Source organism: Mus caroli, unplaced genomic scaffold (assembly GCF_978045245.1).
Source record: "Mus caroli unplaced genomic scaffold, Mus_caroli_1 scaffold_5, whole genome shotgun sequence".
Lineage (NCBI taxonomy): Eukaryota > Metazoa > Chordata > Mammalia > Rodentia > Muridae > Mus > Mus caroli.
In genome coordinates this window covers 131,011,600-131,039,116 of record NW_028227260.1, presented here as the reverse complement: position 1 = coordinate 131,039,116, position 27,517 = coordinate 131,011,600, and the positions used below count along the sequence as shown (strand labels likewise).

Below are 27,517 nucleotides of genomic sequence, written 5' to 3'. Positions count from 1 at the left end.
TATTATATATTTTCCTCAATTACATTTCCAATGCTATCCCAAAAGTCCCCCATAGTGCCCCCCCCACTTCCCTACCCACCCATTCCCATTCTTTTGGCCCTGGCATTCCCCTATATTGGGGCATATAAAGTTTGCAAGTCCAATGGGCCTCTCTTTCCATTGATGGCCGACTAGGCCATCTTTCGATACATATGCAGCTAGAGACAAGAGCTCCGGGGTTCTGGTTAGTACATCATGTTGTTCCAACAATAGGGTTGCAGATCCCTTTAGCTCCTTGGGTACTTTCTCTAGCTTCTCCATTGGGAGCCCTGTGATACATCCAATAGCTGACTGTGAACATCCACTCCTGTGTTTGCTAGGCCCCGGCATCGTCTCACAAGAGACAGCTATATTTGGGTCCTTTCAGCAAAATCTTGCTAGTGTATGCAATGGTGTCAGCGTTTAGAAGCTGATTATGGGATGGATCCCTGGATACGGCAGTCTCTAAATGGTCCATCCTTTCATCACAGCTCCGAACTTTGTCTCTGTAACTCCTTCCCTGGGTGTTTTGTTCCCAATTCTAAGAAGGGGCACAGTGTCCACACTTTGGTCTTCATTCTTCTTGAGTTTCATGCGTTTAGCAAATTGTATCTTATATCTTGGGTTTCCTAAGTTTTGGGCTAATATCCATTTATCAGTGAATACATATTGTGTGAGTTCTTTTGTGATTGTGTTACTTCACTCAAGATGATGCCCTCCAGGTCCATCCATTTGGCTAGGAATTTCATAAATTCATTCTTTTTAATAGCTGAGTAGTACTCCATTGTGTAAATGTACCATAATTTCTGTATCCATTCCTCTGTTGAGGGACATCTGGGTTCTTTCCAGCTTCTGGCTATTATAAATAGGGCTGCTATGAACATAGTGGAGCATGTGTCCTTTTTACCGGTTGAGACATCTTCTGGATATATGCCCAGGAGAGGTATTGCTGGATCCTCCGGTAGTACTATGTCCAATTTTCTGAGGAACCGCCAGACTGATTTCCAGAGTGGTTGTACAAGCTTGCAATCCCACCAACAATGGAGGAGTGAAACCTATGATTTCTTTCCTTGCATCAGTATTTGGGGATTTAGACTCCACAGTGGGAATAGAAACAATTGAAGCCACTGTAGGACAAAGGATATACCTGATGTGTTTGTGTTACGAGAAACACACAACAAATTGTCCTTTCAGCCACTGTTGAATTTTAAGTAGTTTAAGCATTGGTTTATTGCTTCAGGGATCTCAAAAGCAAGAGGTGCTTCTATTCTAATTGCTTCAAAATTCCCATTTGATGTCCAAGTGCTTGAAACAGAGCCTGATAGGTAATTTCATCTTAGCTAAAGTAATCATTTACCCAAATCATTAACAAGATGCTAAGCACGAATTAAGGGAATTTTATAACCCAATCCTTTGAAGAGTTGCATAAAATTTGTCAAAGGGTTATGAATAATTAACAGACTCAATGTTTTAATATTTATTTTATTTTATATGTATATATATACCTCATGTGTGCAGTGCCCTTGGAGGCCAGATGAGAGCATCTGATTCCTGTGGATGGTTAGGAGCTACCGTGTGGGGTCCTGGAAATCAAACCCAGATCCTCTTGAAAAGCAGTAAAAGGTCTTCACTGCTGAGCCACATAGTAAGCATTGCTGAAAACTTGACTACTATTGTCTCACCTCACAAAATGGAGTTGACACACTTCCCTTCTGGGCCTTTTATATATTTTTGTATACAAAAGGTCATGGAGCCGGGCATGGTGGCACGTGCCTTTAATCCCAGCACTGGGGAGGCAGAGGCAGGCGGATTTCTGAGTTCGAGGCCAGCCTCGTCTCCAGAGTGAGTTCCAGGACAGCCAGGGCTATACAGAGAAACTCTGTCTCGGAAGAAAAAAAAAAAGGTCATGGACACCCAGGCAATGTTGAATGGCATTGCTGTTCATATCTCAGCCAACACAGATATGCTTAAACTAAGAAGTTTATAATATAATAAAATCATGCAAAATTTCATGGGCTTAAGATACATTTAGTGGAACAGGGAAAAGGTTCCACCCTACATTGCCATCTTTGAACTAGTAAAGTTCTGTAAATGAAAATCTTCATTTGTGATTTTCTTTTGTTCTTTTTATTTTTATTTTTATTTTTATTTTATTTTTTTGTCAGATTGAGTAGCAGGCACTCTATGGAGAGAGAGAGAGTGAGAACACCAGGACTTCCTTATAAATCTGCATGATAACAGCCAACATATATTCTGTCTTTAACCCATGCCAAATACTTTGCATGCATTCTCTCCTTGCAACTTTGAAGCCCATCTTTATAAATAATGAAACCAAGATATGAAAAGACACATTATACATGATTTTTGTTGCTACTTCAGCACTGAAATTTTGCTGCTGTTAAGAATAATAATGTAAATATCTATGTTTTCTGATGGTCTTGGGTGACCAGTATGAAAAGGTTATTCAAGTTCCAAAAGGGTCACAACCCACAGGTTGAGGACCACTACTCAATAATTTGAATATGTTTCACCCCCCAAGTTATTAATGAGAAAAATCTCCAGAGTTATATATTAATGGTATGAACAGAGTATAAACTTATCTTGCCATGTTTAAGATGTAGACTCTTTTTCTAGTTATTGGTATTAAATAAGATCATTAGAGTGGAGACCCCATAATTCAGTACTAGTACCTGCAGAAAGTAGAAAGGCCATACATATATGCACATGATCCCTCTCTTTTCTCTAGATACTCTTGGATGCCTTAGGACTGTGACAATAGGAAATCTATCTCTATATGTAAGCTCTAGATTTTGTAGCTAAAAAACCAGGAGACAAAATAAACCTTCACAATAAATTCTTCACAAAACAGTTTGCCTCAGCTATTTTGTTATAGTAACAAAGCCATGCATTAATACAAGGTATATTTTATATGCAACAGTATGTTATAAGGTACCTGCATTTGACAGTCATAGAAAGTTATACCATATTTTTCCATATATTAAAGAATTCTTTAATTGTATGGCATGACTAAATTTCTTACCTGAAAGTCAATGCCTTCTATGATCTAGCTCCACTCACATTTCTATATTTCTTCCCACTCTATCTCACATTCTTTCTTGGTTATTCACTGAACAGAAAGCAGTCAGAACTTTTGTTAGTTATCATATGTATCACAGAATGAAAAACACAAACAAAAGGAATTTATTTCTTACATTTTTGTAGAGTAGAAATTCTAAGATAAAGGTGCCAGGCCATTTGGTTCCCAGGGATTGCCATCTTCATGGATTGAAAATAACTACCTACTCACTTACTATGTGCTTTCACACAACAGTGAGATCAGGAGAGGGCAGAGAAATAGGAATAGATAGATAGATAGATAGATAGATAGATAGATAGATAGATAGAGATATGGATATATGATATATGGATATATATATGGATATGATTTGGATATATAAGAGAGATAGAGATAGATATATAGACAGATATAGAGATAGATGTAGATATATAGACAGAGAACAGATATAGATATAGAAACAGAGAGATAGAGAGATAGAGATATAGTTATAAATATAGATATCAGAATCAATCTCCCATTCTCATGATCTCATCTAACATTATCATCTCCTAGAGGTCCTGCTGCCAAATAACATGTGAGGGGAGGTTTCATATGCCTTGGGTATATGAAATTTTGTGACAACAAAATTCAGTCTATAGCACATTTCCATCAGTTTAAAAATGAAATACTCCTCTTTCTGTTCAAACACTAGTCAATCTAAGCAGTTCAAGACAGTTGAGCTTTTGCCTAATTGAACTTTGTTACTAAAGTTATTTAAATCAGGCACAACAAAGAGACAGAACATGTAAGTGCATGTAATTGGAGAAATTATTTTATGTAACAAACATTTACTAAAACTGGGCAGGGTCCTGGTGCTAAAAGATAAATACCATTCCCAGCCTCAGAACACTGCAGTATTGAGTGCCATGATCTCTTTTAACTGTAGACCAGGTAGTTTCGACTTGTGGTTATATATGCTGAAAAGTCTGTATTCGTTATAAACATTACCTTCCTTTAATCCCATAAGTCAATATAACTTATGATTTCCCTCAGAGCAGAATGATTCAGAGCAAGTCAACTCTTGCTTTTAGTCACTGCACCATCTCTCCAGCACCAAGATCTACTGTTGAATATTTTGCTATATTTTAATTTAAATATTAATTGCATCATTAACTCAACTTCCCTTCTTCCCTCTCACCCCTCTCCTATCCCCTCCCACCAATCAACCCCATTATGCCCCCTCCATTTTCTGCTCATATTCCTGACCTCTTTTTCTTTGATTATCAATGTTAGATGTAGATACATATGTATGAATACGTATGAATCTATAAATATAGCTTGCTTAGTAGACATTTGGTTGTTTCTGTGTATATGATTCCGAGGCAAACCACTTTGTATTGGACAACAAACTAAGAAGCTCATTCCCAGGAGACATCAATTCTCCCTCTCTCAGAAGTCATTATTTGCCTTTAACTCTTTATTTAGGGATGTAAGCCTGTGAGATTTTTGCCCCTTCTGCATTACCATATCTATTTATATTGCCACTCTTCCAGTCATGTTTAAGTGGCCTTCTCTATGAGAGAGAATGTTCTGGCTAGTTCTGTGTCAACTTGACACAAGTTAGAGACACTTAAAAGAAGGAAACTCAATTGAGAAAACACCTCTATGAGATCTGACTGTAAGACATCTTTTTAATTAGTGATTGATGGGGGAGGGCCCAGCCCATTGTGGGTGGTGCTATCCTGGTACTGGTAGTCCTGTGTGCTAGAGGAAAGCAAGCTGAGCAAGCCATGGGAGCAAGCTAGTAAGCAGCATCTCTCCATTGCCTCAGCATTAGCTCCTGCCTCCAAGTTCTTGCCTTGCTTGAGTTCCTGCCTTGTAGTTCTTTCAACAAAATGGAAGTATAAGCCAAATAAACCCTGTCCTCCCCAAGGTTTTCTTTTCTTTTCTTTTCTTTTCTTTTCTTTTCTTTTCTTTTCTTTTCTTTTCTTTTCTTTTCCTTTCCTTTCCTTTCCTTTCCTTTCCTTTCCTTTCCTTTCCTTTCCTTTCCTTTCCTTTCCTTTCCTTTCCTTTCCTTTCCTTTCCTTTTCCTTTCTTTTCTTTTCTTTTCTTTTCTTTTCTTTTCTTTATTTCTTTCTTTCTTCTTTTTTGTTATTGTTCTTTATGGTATTTCTTCACAGCAATGATAGCTCTGACACAAACGTTCCTCATAGTACATTTCCTCATCCTTTGACTCTTACAATCTTCCTGGCCTCTCTTCTGTGATGTTCCATGAGCCTTAGGTGTAGGAGTTGTGTTGTAACTATATCCATCTCAGACAGGCTCACCATAAACTATTGATATCTGCATTGTCTGCTTGTGGTTTTCTGTGATAGCTTCCATTTGCTGTAAAGAGAGACTTCTTTGATAAGGGAGCTTTATATATCTTAAAGATTCCACTCTACTAAGGAATAATTTATATGAACAAAATTCACCTCTTTCAAGGTAGAGATGATACTGGGTAAATTCTTCATGTGAGCCAAACTTAATTTCAATGATTATTTAATTACACACTTTTGCCAACAAGGCCACAAGTACTCCACCAAGGCCAGACCTACTCCAAGAAGGCCACACCTACTCCATCAAGGCGATACCTCCTAAAAGTACCACTTCTTGGGCCAAGCATATTCAAATCACCACAAATCTGATAATTTTTTTATTCCAGTCCATGGAGATTTACTTCATTTTTATTAAGGACTAAAATGTATATGAATGTACTGTGGTTTTATTTTATTGAGTGTATTTAGAAACCACATTTGGACAATTTCATATTATTTCCTGTCACATACTCTCCTGGACCACCCATTTTCTTCCTCATGTATTTTCATACTCAGATTACAGATTCAAATATCTTAAAAGAATAAAAATTCCATCTCTCATGTGAAAGTTGAAACTGTATACTAATAGGTACTTTCATGTCAAAGTCATGTTCTTAAATACATTCTCACTATTTGTTTACTTTTGGACATGATTTAGAAGTACTTGTTAATACAGTTTTATAAAAGCTATAAACAAGTGGAATAGATTTCAGAATATAGAACAATTGTGTACACACACACACACACACACACACACACACACAGTTGCATCCATGAGATGCATTCAGGAAGATTGACTTCAGTTGACACCATCAGAAACAATAAATTGGGAACTGACAGAAAACCAAATCATCTGCTTCAGTTGCTACTTTGTCAACTCATCATCACTAGATACACTCAGGTTTGTGACCACTCAGAACTATCTGCAACATATACTTTACGGTTGAGAAAGGAAGTAAAGTTGTGTATAAATAGTTGGAATGGCCCATGAAAGATGAGGTTTGGGTGGAATTTTATGGAAGGCAAAAGGTTTCCCCTCCCCCAACTCTGCTTTTTAACCTATTGTAGTTGTTGTCCTGGTATCCCCCATTTCCTTTGGCTCTTACACTCTTTTTGCCACCTCTTCTATGGGGTTCCCTGAGTCCTGATGAGAAGGATTTGATGGCACATCCCATTTAGAGCTCTGTGTTCCAAGGTATCTCACTTTTTGTGTAATGAGTGTCTGTGCGTCTCTATATTTCCTGCCATCAGCTGCAGGAGGAAACGTCTCTGATGATGGCTGAGCAAGGCACTGATCCATAAGTATATTAGGGTATCATTAGGAGTCATTTTTCCACTATATTTTAAAAGACCAGTACTCTTTGGTTTTAGCCTAGGTCACTGGGCTATTTAGTTCTTGGTCACCCAAGCAGTGTCAGGTGTGGATTCCCGCTCATAGAGTAGGCCTTAAGTCAAATAAGACATTGGTTGACTACTTCTACAAGTTCTGTACCACCATTACCCTAGCGTATGTTTCAGACAAGACAGATTGTAGGTCAAAGGTTTTGTGGCTGGGTTGGTGTTTATGTTTCCATTTAGAGAGAAAAAAAGTGATGAAAGGAACATGAAACATTCTAGTATACATGGAAAGAAGTACTTGGCAAATGGTCAAGTGACCATTAGTTGTAGGAAGTAAGGCTAGAAAACTAAACTAGTACCAGATCACAAGGGCTTCAAATTCCTGAAGTAAAAGTATATGAGCTTTATTTCAAAGGTATTCCAGTAGCTTTTTGAACAAGGAGATGATGTAAATAAATCTACACTCCTGACCTGACATCTTTTTTTTAAAATATATTTTTATTACGTATTTTCCTCAATTACATTTCCAATGCTATCCCAAAAGTCCCCCATACCACCCCACTCCCCTACCCACCCATTCCACTTTTTGGCCCTGGCGTTCCCCTGTACTGGGGCATATAAAGTTTGCATGTCCAATGGGCCTCTCTTTCCAGTGATGGCAGACTAGGCCATCTTTTGATACATAGGCAGCTAGAGTCAAGAGCTCTGGGGTACTGGTAAGTTCATAATGTTGTTGCACCTACAGTGTTGCAGATCTCTTTAGCTCCTTGGGTCCTTTCTCTAGCTCCTCCATTAGGGGTCCTGTGATCCATCCAATAGCTGACTGTGAGCATCCATTTCTGTGTTTGCTAGGCCCCGGCATAGTCTCACAAGAGACAGCTATATCAGGGTCCTTTCAGCAAACTCTTGCTAGTGTATGCAATGGTGTCATCATTTGGAGGCTGATTATGGGATGGATTCCTGGATATGGCAGTCTCTAGATGGTCCATCCTTTCATCACAGCTCCAAACTTTGTCTCTGTAACTCCTTCCATGGGTGATTGTTCCCAATTCTAAGAAGGGACAAAGTGTCCACACTTTGGTCTTCATTCTTCTTCCGTTTCATGTGTTTTGCAAATTGTATCTTATATCTCGGGTATACTAAGTTTCTGGGCTAATATCTACTTATCAGTGAGTACATATCATGTGAGTTCTTTTGTGATTGTGTTACCTCACTCAGGATGATGCCCTCCAGGTCCAACCATTTGCCTAGGAATTTCATAAATTCATTCTTTTTAATAGCTGAGTAGTACTGAATTGTGTAAATGTACCACATTTTTTTTTATCCATTCCTCTGTTGAGGGGCATCTGGGTTCTTTCCAGCTTCTGGCTATTATAAATAAGGCTGCTATGAACATAGTGGAGCATGTGTCCTTCTTACCAGTTGGAACATCTTCTGGATATATGCCCAGAAGAGGTATTGCGGGATCCTCTGGTAGTACTATGTCCAATTTTCTGTGGAACCGCCAGACTGATTTTCAGAGTGTGCTGAAACCCAATGTCCATTAGGAGGGTATTTATTCAGGAGGAGCCTTTGATGGGGAGGTGATTACATCATAAAGTCAGAGTCTTGGTGAATGAGAAAGTGCCCTGCAAAAAGAGACTGTGAAAGGCTTTCTTGCCCCTCTCCTGCCAGGAGACACAGAAAAGAAAATGGCATCTAAAACTAAGAATGAAGACTTCAGCAGACATTTGTTCTGTTTGTCCCTTTATCTTTAACTTCATATCTTTCAGAACTATGAGAACAATGAGAAATAGACTTCTGCTTTTTATAAGCTGTCAAGTCTGTTGTATTTTTATAATAGCAAGCCAACTAGGCTTAAATGAAGGTTTTTATAAAAAATAGTTCTTGAATTAAATAAGAATTATGAAATATTTTAACTGAATATAAATAATAATATAACATCAAAAATTGTCAGAATGCCACTAAATGAATATAAAGCAGGATATCTACTACAACAAATGCTTCCATTAATAAACAAGGGTAGAATCTAGGTATGGCAACACACACCTGTAATATTGGTGATCACAAGGTTGAAACCTGTCTGGGCTAGATAGCATGAATTTGATAGAAACTAGGAAGAAAGAAAGAAAAGGAGGGAGGGAGGGAGAGATGGAAAGATGAAAGGGCTTCAAAGGAGTGTCTACCTTAAGGATTCTGCCTTAAGAAACTATAAAGAGAAAAATAACATAAAGAAAAGGATATTATAGATAAGTACATACGAAATAGTGAAAAAAAAACAAAACAAAAAAAATAGGACAAAAGAATGCAATAAAACCTGGTTCTTTTTTTATTAGCTATTTTATTTATTTTAAACCTGGTTCTTTAGGAAAAAAAACTGGAAAATCTTTAGCCAGACCTATTAAAGAAGGCAAAACTTATTAGTATCACAGGCTGGCATGTAGCGCACATGGAGTGTGCTTACCTAGCATATATGAGGGACCTAAAAATAGTAATATTAAAAAGATGAAATATAAAATCACTATAGATATAACACATATAAGACGGAGAAATAAGGGAAACATGAGCAGATTTAGAAAATACAAACTATTAATTTGTTTCATAGACCTAGAGCTCTTGATGTAAATGAACAAATTGCTTAAAAACCACAAACCATAAAAAAGCACTCAAAAGTAAATCATGACCTTAATAGCTGTCTATTAAGTAAATTGAACTCAGTTTGGAAATTCTCCATGAGGAGAACTCTAGGCCTAGATGGTGTCATTAGTAGTTTACTGAAGATACTAGCAGGGAATACACCAAATTTATATAAACTTTTATACGACCTTGAAATTGAAAGCAATTTTCAAATTACTCAACAAGATCAGCAATACCCTTAGATCAGACAGCTCTCAAAAGAAGAAGAAAAAGAAAACAAATGGCTACTAAGATTTGTAAAAGTGTTCCATATCCTTAGCTATAAGAGCAAGGCAGATTAAAACTACTTGAGATTTCATCTTACCCTCACTGTGAAGAATCACATTTGAAGCTAGCTTGTAAAGTTTGTTGAGACCCTGTGTCAAAGAAACCCTTAATAATAGCAAGGGGGCACAAATTTAAAAAAAATAAAACAGAGGTAAAACAACCATCATTTTAAAAAGTAAGATTTACACAGTGGTTGTTCAAGTTTGCACTCCCACCAGCAAGGGAGGAATGTTCCCTTTGCTCCACATCCTCATCAGCATGTGCTATCCCTTGAGTTTTTTGATCTTAGTCATTCTGACCAGTGTAAGATGTAATCTCGGAGTTGTTTTGATTTGCATTTTCCTGATGACTAATGAATCTGAACATTTCTTTAAGTGCTTCTCGGCTACTTCAGATTTCCCAGTTGAGAAGTCTCTGTTTTGCCCTGTACCCCATTTTTCCAGCTATATTTATTTATTTATTTACTTATTTATTTACTTATTTATTTACTTATTTATTTATTTATTTATTTATTTATTTATTCACCTTACATCCTAATCACAGCCTCCCTCCTCCCAGTCTTCCCTTACATTGTACCTCCCCTTACTACCCTTCCCTTTCACCTCTGAGAAGGGATTGTTACCCCACTCCCGGTACCAAACCACTCTGGCACCTCAAATCACCCACAGGACTAGGTACATCCTCTCCCACTGAGGCCAGAATAAAGCAGTCCAGTTAGGGGAACAGGATCCATAGGCATACAACAGAATCAGGTAAGCCCCTGCTGTTGTGTTTTATAAAAAAGGAAGAACCAGGATATGTTTGGTAGAGGTGCAGTATGGTGAGGTGTAAGGAGATGTCTCTGCAGGCCCATGCTGAGGCATCCCTTCCCCTTGAAGTACCAACCATACAATGGGTATAGTATGGAATAGAGTTTATTTAGGGCATGGGGAGGGGAGGGGAGGAGGGAGGAGGGAGGAGAGAGAGAGAGAGAGAGAGAGAGAGAGAGAGAGAGAGAGAGAGAGAGAGAGAGACTGATAAGGAACACCTAGAGAGAAAGGGGGTGGGGAGGGGGAGAGAAGGGACAGAGAGGGATAGAGAATAAGAGGGTAAGAGAGAGAGGAGGGGGCAAATAGCAAATAGTGAGTCAGGAATAGCTAGCTGTTGCCAAGTAACTGTGGGGTGGAGCCTAGAAGGAATGCTAACAGCCCCTATAGTTGTTGGGGAACCCACACAAAGACTAAATTGTACATCTGCTACATACATCCTGGAGGTGGGCAGGACTAGGTCCAGCCTATCTATACTGTTTGTTTGGTGGTTCATTCTCTGTGAGCCCCCAAGGGTCCATGTTAGTTGATTCTTTTGGTCTTCCTATGGAGTTCCTATCCCCTCCCCTCCTTAATCCTTCCCACAGCTCTTCCACATGACTTCCTGAGCTTGGTCTAAAGTTTGGTCTCTGCAACTGTTTCATGTACCACATTTTAAAAAATTGAGTTACTTGTATTTAATTTTTTGAGTTCTTTATATATTTTGGATATTAGCCCTCTATTGGATATAGGGTTGATAAAGATCCTTTCCCATTCTGTAAGGTGCCATTTTGTCCTATTGACAGTGTCCTTTGCCTTACAGAAGCTTTGCAGTTTTATGTAGTCACATTTATTATTTGTCGATCTTAGTGACAGTTTCTCAGAAAACTGGAAATAGTTCTACCTCAAGATCCAGCTATACCACTCCTGGGAATATACCCAAAAGATGTTCTACCCTACCACAAGGACATTTGCTCAACTGTGTTCATAGCAGCTTTATTTGTAATAGCCAGAAATTGGAAACAACCCAGATGTCCCTCAACCGAAGAACAGATGCAGAAAATGTGGTTCATTTACACAATGGAATACTATTCAGCCATTTAAAAATGAGGACATCGTGAAATTTGAAGTCAAGTGGATGAAACTAAAAAAATATCATCCTGAGTGAGGTACCACAGACCCAGAAAGAAAAGCCTGCTATGCACTCCCTTATAAGTGGACATTACCATAACGTACAGGATATCCATGCTACAATCCACAGACCCAAAGAAGCTAAGTAAAAAAGAGGGCCCAAGAGAGAATGCTTGAATTTCACTCAGAAGGGTAAATAAAATAGACATCCATTAGAAGTGGATGGAGAGGGAAGTGGGTGAGAGAGGGATGGGAAGGGGAACAGAGGTGAGGATCAGGTATGGGGAGAGCGAGGGTGGGAATTGAGAGGGTTGGAAGAAAGAAGGGAAATCAGTTGGGAGGCATCTCTGAAACAAGCTGGGATAGAAGAGGTTCCTGGGAAGATATGGGGGTGACCCTAGGTAAGAGTCCTAGCTGCAGAAGTTATGGAGCCTTAGATGTTCGTCTCCTATAGCCAGGAAGGACTTCTAGTGGAGGCAAGAGGCACCAACCTACCCACAAAACCTTTGACCCCAAATCGGCCCTGCCTACGAAATGTGCAGGGATAAGGATGGAACAGAGATTGAGGGAATGTCCAACCAATGGCGCCCCGACTTGAGACCCATCCCATGGGAGCGAGCCAATCCCTGACACTGTTAATGATAGTCTGCTATGCTTGCAGACAGAAGCCTAGCATAACTGTCTCCCGTGAGGCTTCATCCAGCAGCAGATGGAAACAGATGCAGAGACCTACAGCCAAACTTAAAGCATAACTCAGAGAGGGTTATGAAAGAATCCAGGGAAGGACTGAGGTAACCAGAGGAGTCAAAGACCCGACAAGAAGAGCCACAGAGCCAACTAACCTGAGCCCACGGGGGCTCACAGAGACTGAGCCACCAACCAAAGAGTAGGCAGGGGTTGGACCTGGGCCCCCTACACATATTTAGCAGATGTGCAGTTTGGTCTTTATGTATGTCCCCTAACAATTGTGGGGGCTCTCTGTAACTCAGGCTGTTGCCTGTCTTTAGATCCTTTTCCCCTAGCTGGGCTGTCTTGTTTGGCCTCAATGGGAGAGGATGTGTTTAGTCTTGTTGAGATTTGATGTGCCAGGGTGGGTTGGCATCCAGTAGGTGGCATCCCTTCTCTGGGTGGGATGGTGGGACAGTGCAGGAGGGGGGCTGTGATTGGGGTGTAAAGTAAATACATAAATAAGTAAATAAAAAATAAAAAATAAATTGGAAAAAAGAAGATTTGTGGCCCTCCAAAGTAACTGCTAAAAGAATGAGAGGCATGAGGAACCAGTGAACAGAAGGAAATTCTTAAAAATTAAACTTTCCTAAGAGCTCATTTTTGGAATATCTGTGCCTGTCTGCCTCTATCTATCTGTATGTCCGGCTATAGTCTTCAAGTCCTACCAAAAGATGAGAAACATCCCAATCCCAATATACAAGCACCAAGTCCATCATAAAAGCATATGTAACACTTATACTCCTGAAGGAAATGCTAATTAAACTCCACCACAACCATATTGGAAAATGAAAAGAAAAAGAAAATGAAAATCAAAAGCATAGAAATGGATGGTGTAGGAAATGGAAAGAAAGGAGAAGTCAGAAGCACAGAAAAACTTTAAGAGGTAAGTGGGACAAATAGCCTGGCAACAGAAGCAAGAGAAGTTTGTGTCTGTTCTCTTCTACCAGCTCCTTAGCCTCCTGGTCTCTCTGCTGGGATTCCAAAACAACACAAGGGGCCAAAATCCCTGTTCACATTTTCAGCACCCGGGTATTCAAGAACTAGCAGCCTTGAAGGAGTGAGGTAACTCCTGCTTATAATCTCAGCATTTAGGAGGCGGGGGCAGAAAGATGGGCATGAGCTGAACACCACTGTGAGCCATAGAATGAGTTCCAGGCTAGTTTGATCTGTACTGGGAGATCCTGACTAAAAGCAAAACAACCTAAAAATCCTCTAGGGAGTGATATTAGTGAATGCTGGTTAATCAGTCATTTGTGCTTGTTCATAAGAGGAAATAATTTTAAGTAGACAATGTATCAAATGCCTTTATTTGATTGGACACGTGGCTAGCTAACACCATGCTAGAATTAACAAAGGAGAATGACTTTTTAGTTCATAGATGTAACTCTTGTTTACCAAAACTTTCCTCCCTATTTCTTCTTTTATTAGATATATTTTTTATTTGCATTTCAAATGTTATCCCCTTTCCTCGTTTCCCCTCTGAAAATCCCCGTATCCCCTCCCTGCTCCACTGCTCACCAACCCACCCACTCCTACTTCCCTGACCTGGCATTCCCCTAGATATTTCTTTCTTTTGAACTTTTAATTGACTCTTTGTGAGTTTCATATAAAGTACCTCAGTCCTGCTTGTCACTCCTTTCCTTCATATCTGACTCTCACTCTTGCAACCTCCCTCAAAAAACAACAAACACAACAACACACAAACAAACAACCACAAAGCATAAAAACCTCTCATTCTGGAATCTGTAGGAAGTCACAGTCACAGTGTGTTCCGCAGTTTATCCCTCTGTCCACAAATCTTCACTTGCAAATGTTTACTGTAATGGGTCATTGGTCTGGTTTGAGATCTCTGGCTTCTGTGACACCATTAATATTGGATCCTCATTGGAACTCCTCCTGGTTATCCTGTCATTGCCCTGTGTCATGGAGATCCTGCAAGTTTCAAACAGCAAGACTAGCCCCCTCCACAGCACCATTCGTAGATGAAATAGATTTAGGGATGGGTCATTCCAGAACCCTGGATCTGGGCTTGGATGATAGATGAGCTGGTCAGCCTGTAGGCTCTCCCTTATCAGCACCATGGGGTGAGCTCTCCATCACTGCTCTAGCTAGGCCACCCAATGCTGACCTCTTCAGGAGGCAGGGTCAGCTTTCTTGCTCTCATGCCCTCAGGGCTGGCTCACTCATGCCTTCACCATCAGGGCCAGCTTTATTGTGTTGGCCAGGTGAGATGCAGGGCCGGTTCTCCAGATTGGTTCTCCAGATTGCAACACCCAGTAATGTGGTAGGGCTAGCTCTCCAACTCTCATGCCCTCCAGGGCCAGCTCTCCCAACTACAACAGGTGGTGAGGGAGAAGGGGGAGAAGGCACCACCCCCATACCTACATTACCTTAAGGCATACTAGTGGTGGAGCCAGTTTTCCCTAGCTTTCATCCTCAGGGCTGGCTCACCTGCATTATCTCAACCAGGGCTATCACTACTATGCTGCCCTGGAGAGATGCAGGGCCTGCTTTCTAGAGTGTTGCAACAGGCAAAGCGCAAGACAGGCTCTCCTGACTTCATGACCCCAAGACCAGATCTCCTGACTCATATGTGGCAAGAGGCAAGGAGGAGTGGTAGGGCCAGATATCCTGTGCTCTTGCCCTTTGGGCTGGCTCACCTGTTCCCCCAACACTACATTCAGGTCTGCTGTGCTGTCCAGGAGAGGCTTTAGCCCAGGTCTCTTGAGTGCTGCAGCTAGTAAGGGACAGAGCTAGCTTTCCTGAGCTCCTGGCCCTGTAGGCATCTTTCCCAACTGCTAAATGAAGGGGAGGGGCATCACCTCTGCAGCTCAGCAGATGAATGCCCTTGGGGCCAGCTCCACTGTTCTGCCTGGATGAGGCACAGGGCCCACTCTCCAGAGTGCTGCCAGGTGAGAGATGGGGCCAGCTCCCCAGAGCCTCATATCCAGTGTGGAGCAGGGCCAGTTCTATATAGCTCCTGAACATCCAGGAGGTCCAGAACTACTACCCCAACCAGGGACATCCCCATGTTCTCTGGTGGTAATATGAACCAGGGACATCGACATCAACCCCTGCCACTGATAGTCATGGACTCAGACATGGCCCTCATCAGGAGCTCAGACTGGGTCCCCCCCATGGCCCCAGGTGGCAGGACTGGATACTCAAAAAAAAAAATAGGCTACTCCTCTCCACCCTCCAGTCTCCAGTCCTTCTTCATAATGCTCAAGCCATTCCACTGTTTTCTCTCCCATCTGACCACTACATTCTCTAATGTTACTTCCAGTTCCAGGCTGGCCATGTGGCTGGCAGGCCCCTGGGTGACATCTTTCATCCACATGTGTGGTGTGTAGGTGTCTATGACATGCCTATGCCATACACTGGAGGGGCAGGTCTGTGGGTGGCATTGCAGTCCACAGTCTCTGTCTTCCTTCTTCTGTACTTGCACTGCCTGGATTTGATTAGATTTGATTTGATGGGTCCTAGGCATAAGACAGCTTTGGCCACCAAGCCAGGACCAAGCTAGGATGAACAAAGGACAGTCATCTGCTCTGTTCTTGGTTGATATAAGAACAATACCACCAACAAGGTGTCTCTTTGCTCATTGCCTGGGAGTGGCAAGATATTTCTAAAGGAGAATCAAAAGGAATGAAGATCTCCAATGGTGTGTGAGCTGGCTAGTTTATGTCTACCAGCCACAAGTTCTAGCCATATGAGAGACCCTCATATTTAAATTTTAAAAATTAAAAAATAATGCCTCCATAAGATCAGGCTATAGGCGAGCCTATTAGGCATTTTCTTAACTAGTGCTTGATGTGGGAGTGTCTAGTCATTGTGGGTGGTGCCAACCCTGGACTGGTGGTCCTGGGTTCTATTAAAAATGAAGCTGAGTCGGGTGTGGTAGTACACGCCTTTAATCCCAGCACTCAGGAGGCAGAGGCAGGTGCATTTATAAGTTCGAGGCCAGCCTGGTCTACAAAGTGAGTTCCAGGACAGCCAGAGCTATACAGAGAAACCCTGTCTCGAAAAACAAAAACAAACAAACAAAAACAAACAAACAAACAAAAAACAACAACAACAACAAAAGGAAGCTGAATTAACTCTGGGGAACAAGCCAGTAAGCATCACCCCTCCATGGCCTCTGCATTAGCTCCTGCCTCCAGGTTCCTGCTTTGAATTCCTGCCTTCACTGCTTTTGATGATGAACTGCTATGTGGAACTGTGAGTGAAATAAAACTTGTCCTTCCCAAGATGCTTTTGGTCATGGTGTTTCACCACAGCAACAGCAACCATAACTAAGGTAGGTATAGAAAAAGAAAGAAATGAAATTTGATCAAAATTATTGATGGTTGAATTACAATGGTTCTTTTTTTTGTAGTTATTTCATTTACTTACATTCCAGCCATTGCCCCCTCCCAGTATCCCTTCCCACAGTTCCTCATCCCATTCTTCCTCCCTCTTGCCTCTGAGAGGGTGCTTCTCCTTCTCTCCACCAGGCACACCTTCCTTTCCTGGAACCTCAAGTCTCTCAAGGATTACAGGTATCCTTTCCCACTACGGTCAGACCAGGCAGTCCTCTGCTACCTATGTGCTGGGGGCAGGTAGGGCGGGGGGAGCTCAGACCAGCTGGTGTATGCTGCTTGGTTGGTGGCTCAGTCTCTGGAAGGGCCCAGGGTTTGGGTTTGTTAAGACTGCTGGTATTCCTATGGAATCACCTTCCCCTTGAGCTTCTTCAATTCTTCTCCTCACTCAACCATAGGGGTCCCCAACATCAGTCCAATGGTTGGGTGTACCTGCATCTGTTGCAGTCAGCTGCTGGTAAGGCTTCTCAGAGACAGCCATGCTAGACTTGTGTCTGTAAGCACACCATAGCGTCAGTAATAGTGTCAGGCCTTGGTGCCCCCTTATGGGATGGATCCCAAGTTGGGCAGGCCATTGGACCGACTTTCCTTCAGTCTTTTCTCCATTTTTGTCCCCGCAGTTCTTTTAGACAGGAACAATTCTGGATCAGAAATTTTGACTGTGGGTTGGTAACCCTGTTCCTTCACTTGAGGCCCTGTCTATTTACCAGAGATGGACTCCTGGCGTTCTCTCCCCCCACTGTTGGGCATTTTGGCTAAGGTCACCCACACATTGAGTCCTGAATCTATCACATCCCAGGTTTCTGGTACTTTATATAGAGAGTCACTCTGCCTCCCACCCCTAGACACTGCATATTTCCTTTCATTCTCTGAGCTTCCTTATTCTTTTTTCAACCCCCCTAAAACAGGACAAATGTCAGCAAACATTCCTCATTGATGGTCAGCAAACTAACAAGATGTACTTGAGCTGAAGCTGAATTTTATTGCTGATGATATTTTAGCTAGTCTCTCCAGAAGCAATATCACATCAAACAATTTTTTCCAGTGCTGTGTATTTGACCCAGGGCTTCATGAATGCTAGGCAAGTACTATACCACTGAATGAAAACCAAGTGCGCCATTGGCAGTATGACTCAGAATGTGACTTAAACAGAATGTATCCAGTGCTCACAGAATCATTTAATAAGACAAATAGAACCCAACATAGACAGGAGTCTAGCATGGGCTAGCAGTCCTATTTCCTATGTTTAAGGACATAAACTGACCCTGGCCTTAAAGAATCCTAGGGCTTGATGCCTGATGGCATTTTTCTGGGAGCTCTTTCTCACAAATGTAACTCCAAAGTTGCTCTTGCTTCTAAAGCCAGCAGCCTGTGTGTTGCCCTTCGGGTTAAGAAGTCAATGCAGAAGCTCCCTAGACCCAATGAGTCAGGAAATGTATGTAGCCACTAGTTGGCTAACAGCCTCAACTCAGCTCTCAGGGGCTGATGGCATGAAACTCTGGAGTCACACGTATTCTAGTGGCCGAAGAGTAGACTTCTGTCAGGATGGATAGAGGTGACTCCATTGAACCACACTGCTGCTGACAGTGGTGCGGTGCCAGAAGAGCAGCAGACACTGGGTTTTTTTTTTTTTTCACACGAGGAAGGCTTTGTTCATACTTCTAGGGTGAAGAATAGTGAAATAGCATTTGAGCATCATATGCAAACAAGAGAGTTTAAGTTCCTTAGAGACCATATGGCCAAAGACTTGACAAAAAACAACAACAACAACAACAACAAAAATCAAAACAAAAAACCAAACCAAACAAACAAAAAACTGACTCATGGTTTCAGAGAGAGAGAAAGAGAGTTCAGTTTATTCCAATGGTCTTGTCATGATGGTGGAAGTGTCTCTATCCCTAGTGGCAAGAGCATGTATTCACACTGTAGTCATAGGCCAGGAAACAGAGACAATGGCTAGAATAAGAAGCAGGTATTACCCTAAAAGGTCTTCCCAAGGGACCTTCTTTTGTCATCCCACTTTTGTCCCACTTAAAAGTTCAATGACTTGGCCATTTCCAGCAACTCAAGCCTTGTCTGCATCTCTGCAATGGAGCCTTTAGGACAAATTCTACAACCATGGAGGGGTCTTCAGGAAAGAAACTCAGTTTCAAGCCAGCCTTTGATAGGAAGGTTCACAAGAAGTATGACACCCAACAAATTACAGAAGAGAAGAGAGATCAAGGTTGCCCAGAGGAAGACAGAGGCCAAACACCGACCTGGTGTTACTTCCAGAAATCCTGTGTTGTTGAGCAGTTGGTTACATCTTCCATAGCCTGTGACCACAATAACTTTGTACACTGAGAATGAAACCAGGTCTAGGAGAGAGGAAGCACAGCTGAAGAATCCCTGGCAGCTTTGTGCATTGAAGAGACTACAGAACCATCAAGTTGGAGAGAGTAAAGGGAGCCTACCATGTCCACTGAAGCTCACAAAGCCTGCAGAAGGAATTACATTGGGAATGCAGGATGAAGCCAATGAGCAAAGTAGTACTGAGGATCATCAGCTCACGCCTGGAGAAGTCACCTCTGCCCAACCCCGATGCTTGGGAAAGACTGAGCAAGTGTCTCTTCATCTGTCGCCTTCTTTCTCCAGTCCAGGGGTAACAATGCCAGTGCCTCTTCATCTGTCACCATCTTACTGCATACAAGAAGAACTATTGCAAGCCGGGTGTGGTGGCGCACGCCTTTAATCCCAGCACTCGGGAGGCAGAGGCAGGCAGATTTATGAGTTCGAGGACAGCCTGGTCTACAGAGTGAGTTCCAGGACAGCCAGGGCTACACAAAGAAACCCTGTCTCGAAAAACCAAAAAAAAAAAAAAAAAAAAAAAAAAAAAAAAAGAAAAGAAGAAAAAAAAAAAAAAAGAACTATTGCAGATATCCGGAGACAGACCTGGAAGGTAAAGAAAGCCAGGAAGATACTGGCAGAGTCCTTGGAGGCAGACAGACTTGCCAGGCAGACAGAAAACATGGGGAGAAAAGATGAGAGGAAAACATGGTGTTGAGACCTCTGTAAGTTCTTGAAGGAACTATTTTTGTTTTTTGTTTTTTTGTTTTTGTTTTTTTTTGTTTTGGTTTTGGTTTTGGTTTTTCAAGACAGGGTTTCCATATGTAACCCTGGTTGTCCTGGAACCCTGTCTCTGCCTCCAGAGTGTTGAGTTTAAAGGCGTGTGCCACCATCACCCATCATTACTTGTATGTCTTTAAATAACAACTTTAATAAACCCAACTCACTCCTTTTTAAGCGTTTGGAAAGGCAAAAAAATATAAGCAGTAGTGTTTTAAATAATGGTGTTTCCAGTTTGGATAGAAATGTTCTATAAGAGAATTCACGTGAAAACATTCTTTTGGTCACTTATGATCCACAGTAGGACTCTGGGATAGATTCCACAGCAACCCACAGAGCAAGGGAAATGCCTTCATTTACAGAATTTAGATGAGAAAGGTCTATGTTTTTAGCAGGTAGTTTTGTGACGCTACTAGGTAGTTACAAAAGCTTAACTTAGGCTAAGCAGATCTTATGGCCTTGAGGCCTTGAATTTAAATTTCTGTTGCTCTCTACCAGGGGACCACTAATTGCTAAGACTGGACCTCTGGTTGCCTCAGGCCTGACAAGGGAGAGACACCTCAGCAGGTTGCTAAGCCAGTCTGTAGAGCAGTGTCTAAGATTTAACAAGTAGATCTCTTTATATTAGCTTTACTGGGAGAAGAGCTCTTTACTCAAAATTGTTTAATTTCAGGTTACAGTTAAAAAAAAATTGGTGATTACTGGAGTCTCCCTATGTGGGCCAGGTAGGCCTTGCATTTGATCCTCCTGTCATAGCTTGATGAATGTTATGATTACAGGCAAGAATCCCATACCCAATTGTAGTTATTTTTATTCATTTTCAGTCTCCAGGAATAATCTAGCCTGAAGGGTTATTTAGTGTTTTATACTAAGTATTTAAGTTGTTAACACTAATATTAATGAACGGTGACCCATGTACTACAGCTTTCTACATCATTGTCTTGGGATTTGTTTGTTTTTGTGGAACTCTCTGTTGCAATCTTAAACTATCAATAAAGGTTTCCATTATAAAACAAAGTTCAATGACTTTCAAAACCTAAGAACAAAATATGAGACTGTGGGAGATACTACTAATTCCAACCATAACAAGTGACACTGTCACTGGCAGAGTCTTCTTTTGTGAGCCAATTATTTGACCATGGGAAAGCCATTTAACTTTTCTGTGCCTCAGTATTCCCAATAATCATAGGTTTCTTGGGGTTGTTGTTGTGAGCATCAAATAAATTAACACATAAAGTACTTAGAATAGATTCCTGCATAAGTGCAATTTCTTATTAGAGTCACCTTTGGTGACTTGTCCCTATATCTCCATGAACATTCAAGACCATGTTCGATATCCTCCTCCATGAACACATGTATGTACACACACACACACACACACACACACACACACACACACAAAACACAAAACACAAGACTCAATATTTGTATCAGTTTCATGAGGCTGAAAAATGAAGTGTTAGCTTATAATTACACAGCTACTCTGTGGATCTCTCAAAGACACAAAGCAGTTCACCTTGGTTGCAACACAAAGTTCTCTGTTTCTCTTTTAATGGAAGAAGGTTAATCTATCCCAATCATAACACACTTAAGTTGGACAGATTTACAGGACTGCTTACGTTGGGGAGGATATGAATCTTTTAAAACAGTTACATAAAACAATTGCCCTCTGAACTTCAGGGTACTAATTTAGTAAATTACTTCACTATTTCTAGATGCCCTGATAACAGAGGTTAATGGGACAGACACATAAACAGGCAAGAAGTGATAGAATTAGGAACCCCAAATTAAAAAAAAACAGATCAAAATGACCCCCTATCTGGACTGTATCGGTCTGCAAAGAAGTTCAGCCCCTGCATTATTATGTAAAGTACTAAATTTAATATTAGTTGAAGCACAATATTATGTAAAGCATTAAGGATGTGCGTCAGTTGTACAACATAACATCTAAGAGATATCATCAGGGAACAAGAAACTAAGCAACAGTCTGCAGAGGGAAGCAATGAGTAGCCAGCAAGCACCTTCTCTTTAATAACAGGATGCTGAGATGGAAAGAAGTAGCTACAAACCAATCCTCATTCTGGGCCACTTTCTATTTACACCTAGAGATGCTTTCCTCAGAGTAGTCTATATTTTGTTATTCCTATTTTGCAGACTCAAATGCTGAGGTTCAAAATGATTATTCAAAGTGCCCTATAAGTGTCCAAAGCCATGGTTTTAATTTGGGTTTGACATAGTCTGTGTATCAGCTCCTTAGTAAACAAAATTGATATACTAATACTCACTGGAAAAAAATTTGGTGTATCCTCTTAGGATAATAATTGTCCTGGAATTTTTACCACTGCCCAAGGTGTGTGGAAGGGAGGGTCAGTGAAGCACAGAACAGGAGTCGGGGACACAGTAAACTTACTTGGCAGCACTGCCTCAGTAAGCTTGGGTTACTTACAGTTTCCAACTCTTAACCATTTGTCCAGGTCACATCTGCTCAGTTATGATGTAAAAAGAAATATAACCCACTCACTATTTTACTTAAAATACTTGAGACAACGGAGGAATGGGCAAACATATGGGTGTCAGTTCCAGTCCCAGATCAGCATCAGCAGATCCTCTCCCCAGCAACACAAGAATACTGAAAATTTTATAACATATTTCAAAGCCTCTGGTTACTGTCCTAAGGACATAAAGCAGAGAATTGTCATGGGGAAGCTGAGACAGGAGGATTACACGTACAACTTAGGTAGAACTTGTCTCTGCATGGTGGAAGAAGAGACCAGACTTAAGAAAATTGTCACACTGTCCTCTGACTTCTACACTTGAGTCTTAACAGATGTGTGCCCCACCCCCGCTATACACATAGTAAATAAAAATTAGTGAGTGAATAAACAAATTACATGTTTTAAAAGAGCCAAGCATGATGATGCACATTTCTAACCCCAGCACTTGAGAGGCAGAGGCCTTTGGGTTTCTCTGAGTTCAAGGCCAGCCTGGTCTGCACAGTGAGTTCTAGGCCAGCCAAGGTGAGAGAGAGAGTATGTTTAAGAGAGAGAGAAAGTAGTGTTGGATAGGTAGAGAGGTGGGGAAGATCTCAGAGAAGTTGGGGGAGGGACAATAATAAAATTAAAATGTATTATATGGAAAACATAAAAAAGGCAAAAACTGTTTTTAAAGAAAATGATAAAAGGCCAAGGATGATACTGCTGTTAAGTAGTATAGAGGGTACTAGTTGTCTAAGAAGCCTTGAAATATGAAGAAGTAACTGTTAGAAGTAGCAGAAGAAATTATCAATTAGCCTAGTTTTTTTTTTTTTTTTTTTTTTAAGTATAGACTGCCTACGCGGTCTGAGCCTACCATTTACTTATTGGCTGTATGACTTGAGACACCTTCAGTTTCCTTACCTATGAAACAAGGGCTGCTAATACTGCAGTAACTTTTGGGTAGGGGAGAGGTAGTGAGTTGAGCCAGGGTCTCAATGTATAGTCCTGCTTGGCCTCAAACTCACATTCTTCCTCACTTGGCTTCCCTAGTGCTGTGGTTATAAAATTCATCCTGATGTTCCAATCAACTGGTTAAGAACTGATCAGGACCTTCAATGCTTCCCCCAACTCTTCCATAAGTGTCCCCAACCTCCGTCTAATGTTTGACTGTGGGTATCTGCGTCTGTTTCAATCCACTGCTGGGTAGAGCCTCTTGGAAGACAGTTATGCGAGGCTCCTGTCTGTAAGCATAACTGAGTATCATTAATATTGACATGGATTAGTGCTTGTCCATGGGTTTCAAGTTGGGCTAGTTATTGGTTATAACTAGTGTATTATGGTTATATGATTATATGGTCTTCCCTTTGGTCTCTGCTTCATCCCTGTATGTCTTTTAGACAGGACAAATTTTGGGTGGAAAGTTTCAAGTTGGTTGGTACCCTTATCCCTTCCCCGGGAGACCTGTGTAGCTACAGAAAGTGGCCTCTTCAGGTTCCATGTCCTCATTGTTGGGCATCTGGGCTTAGGTCACTCACATGGACTCCTGGGAGCCTCCCCTATCCCAAGTCTCTGGGACTTCTTAGAGATGCCACCCACCTCCAACAGCAGATTTCCATTCATTCTTCTGGCATCCTGGGCCTATTTCCAGTCTCTCCTTGCTCCTGATAAGGCTTTCCCATTCCCCTCCCCTTTTCCTCTCCCACTCAGTTCCCTCCCTATAACTATTTTATTTTCTCTTCTAAGTGTCATTCAAACATCCTTGCTTAGTCCTTCCTTCTTGTTTAATTTCTTTGGGTCTGTGGCATGTTTCATGGGTATTCTGTACCTTATGGTTAATGAAACCCCACAGGAAGACCAACACAGTCAACAAACCTGGACCCCTGGGAGCTCTCAAAGACTGAGCCAACAACTAAAGAACATATAGGAGTTGGAATGAGCACACACATACACATACACACACACACACACACACACACACACACACACACACACCACCTCCAGCACATATGTAGCAGACAGGCAGCTCAGTCTTCATGGCTACCTTGTCTGGTCTCAGTGGGAGAGGAAGTGCCTACCTAATCTGCCAGAGATTTGCTGTTCCAGGGTGGGGCACACTGGGGATGGGAGCTACCCTCTCAGAAGAGCAGGTAAAGAGGATAGGCAGAGGGACCGTATGAGGAAGAGACCTGAAATGTGCATTTGTGGTGTGAATGAATGAATGAATAAATTAATTAAAGAGTACTATTCCAATCACTAAAATGAGAGAACTGCCCAGGAGACAGCCACTTAGGGAACCACTGCCAGGCAGCAGTGCTAAAGCTTACTTGCCTTTGTGACTCAGAAAACTGTCATGTTCCCCTTTTCTTCTTCCCATTTTGACTTTCAGGTCTTGGAATGCTGTCCAGGACACTGGGCCCTTTTCCTCTTGGACTCTGAAGCTCCACCCTTCCTCCTTGCTGCCACAAGGCTTATTATGAACAGTGAGGTTCCCTTGCTTCCTCCTTCCATTGTCCTCTTCTGCACAGCTGCCAAGATTTACAGCTTGCCTGCCCTGGGGCCCTTCTTTTAAACTCTAATAAAACTGTCTTTGAACCTCCTTCTGAAAAACAAGACAAAAGAAGACAAAAGAGATTTGAACTTCTGGGATTTTGTTAAGCCCAGAAGTTTAACAAAGCCTACTTCTGGGTGTATGTGTAAGGGTATTCCTACACCATTTAATCAGGATGGCTCAGGCTGAATGAAAAAACAGATTAATCCCTTGACGGGGTCTGGTTTGATGTCATTTTTGGGAAATGGTGAATGCTGGAAGACCTACTTGGAGCAAGTAGACCAGAGGTAGTGTATCCATGGGTTTGACTACATACCCTAGTCTCTTCCTGCATTCTTCTCTCAACCTCTTCTAAGCCAGGAAGTGAAAAATACACAGCCACATGCTCATATGCACTGCGGATGACTAAACATGACCAAGCCATCTGAAATCATGACCCCAAACGGTCCTTTCATCCTTAGATCTTCCCTCAGGCATTTTGACCCAGAAAGTAACTTATCCCAGAGCTGCAGCTCTGGAGGTTAGTTAGATGACTTACACAAGATCTAGTCAGCCAACATTCCAGCGAGGCAGAAGTGACTCAAAAGTCATCCACCCCTAGCAGAGGAGCATGACTGACAGACAGTTGATAGCATCTGGGAGATGGAGAGGGAGTCTGCCCCTGGCAGTTTGACCACACTATGGTGGAGCACTACACCCATGAATACATGGTCATCACAGATTTCATTCTATGGGTTATTAAAAAGTAGAGGGTATGAAGTTTGGGGGTATGACACATATGCCCAGGAGAATATAGGGGCAATTTGTCAGGGGGTATATGATCACAATATAGTGTATACATGCATGAAATTCTCAAAAATGAATAAAAATATTACATTGAAAATGTTTAAAGAAATTAAATTAGTTAATGATGCTACTACACATCAAGACCTATGGAAATACTTATAAAAATTAAAAATAAATACCTGTATCTGACTCTTTCAACTGGGCCTTTCAGGGGGCAGTCATGACAGGCCTCTGTTTGTAAGCACACCATAGCCTCAGTAATAGTGTCAGGCCTTGGAACCTCCCCTTGAACTGGATCCCACTTTGGGCTTGTCACTGTACCTCCTTTTCTTCAGGCTCTTCTCCATTTTTGTCCCTGCAGTTCTTTCAGACAGGAACAATTCTGGGTTAGAGTTTTTGACTGTAGGATGGCAACTCCATCCCTCCACTTGAAGCCCTATGTTTGAATTAGGGGAAAGCTGGAAGAAGCTGAGGAGGAGGGCAACCCTATAGGAAGACCAGCAGTCACAACTAAGATGGACCCCTGAGATCTCTCAAACACTGAGCCACTAACCAGGCAGCATTCATGAGTTGCTCCAATCCCCCATCACTGTCCCCCCCCAGCACACATACAACAGAGGACTGCCGGGCTGGACTCATTGAGAGAAGATGCACCTAACCCCCAAGCAACTTGAGACCCCAGGGAGTGGGGAGGTCTGGTGGGGTGGGGGTAGGACAGTGGGGACATCCTCTTGGAGACATGGGAGGAGGTGTGGGATGTGGAACAGTCAGAGGGTGGACTGGGAGGGGGATAAAGTCTGGACTGTAAAAAAAAAAAAAGAATAAATAAAAAATAATTGTAGCTGGATATGGAGGCACACTCCTTTGTTCCCAGGACTCACAATGCAGAGACAGGTAGATCTCTGTGATGTCAAGGCCAGCATGATCTACAAATCAGGCTCCAGGCCAGCTAGATAGGATTACACAGCAAAACCTGGTTTCAAACAGTGGAGGTTAGCAAGAAGATGGCTTAGAGAATAAAGGCACTTACTGTCAAGCCTGATGACCTGAGTTCAATCCCAGGAGTGAAGTGAAAGACCTGACTCTGACAAGTTGTCCTCTGACTTCCACATAGAAACATACAAATACAAATACACACACACATAGAGAGAGAGAGAGAGAGAGAGAGAGAGAGAGAGAGAGAGAGAGAGAGAGAGAGGGAGAGGGAGAGGGAGAGGGAGAGGGAGAGAGGGAGAAAGGAGAGGAGAGGGAGGGGGAGAGAGAGAGAAAGAGAGAGGTAGTGTTTTAATTAAAAATAATTTAAATAATGATGACATGAGTTTTCAGTGATATGCCTCATGTATCACTTTTTTAGCATAATATAATCCTTCAAACTCTTTGGTTAAGGTGATAGCCATCGGATTTTTCTTATTTTAAAACAGCTGTCTGTTCTCTTTCCAGTGAATATGCTTGTCATGGAAAAGTATTTTAAAACTGTTGAATATCCTGCTACTCCACAAATGTTATACAGCACTGTCTCAGTTGAGTTTCTACTGCTGTGCTGAAACCACATGACCAAAAGTAGCTTGGGGAGGAAAGGGTCTACTTTTTCACACAGCTTATAAATCTATCATCCAAGGAAGTCAGAGCAGGAAGTCACAGCAGGATCCTGGAGGCAGGAGCTGATACAGAGGCCATGGAGGGGAAGCTGATTACTGGTTTGTCCTCATGGCTTGCTCAGCCTGCTTTCTTATACCATCCAGGACCAGGAGTGGCACCACCCACACAGGCTGGTTCCTGCCATCCCCGTAATCAATCAAGAAAATAAGCCCACAGAGTTGCTTACAGCCCAACATGATGGAGGTATTTTTTTTTTCAAGTAAG

General features: G+C 41.7%; 1 non-coding gene and 1 pseudogene across 1 annotated transcript; one reads left to right on the top strand and one right to left on the bottom strand.

Annotated features, from left to right (window-relative positions):
* Positions 1 to 15,853: 15,853 nt before the first annotated feature.
* LOC115030173 (small nucleolar RNA SNORA48) lies at positions 15,854 to 15,990 on the bottom strand. The gene has a single exon (XR_003835794.1). It is a non-coding gene; the product is annotated as a small nucleolar RNA SNORA48 (small nucleolar RNA).
* A 2,840-nt stretch (positions 15,991 to 18,830) lies between these two features.
* On the top strand, positions 18,831 to 19,784 carry LOC110287153 (methyl-CpG-binding domain protein 3-like 5; annotated as a pseudogene).
* Positions 19,785 to 27,517: the final 7,733 nt, after the last annotated feature.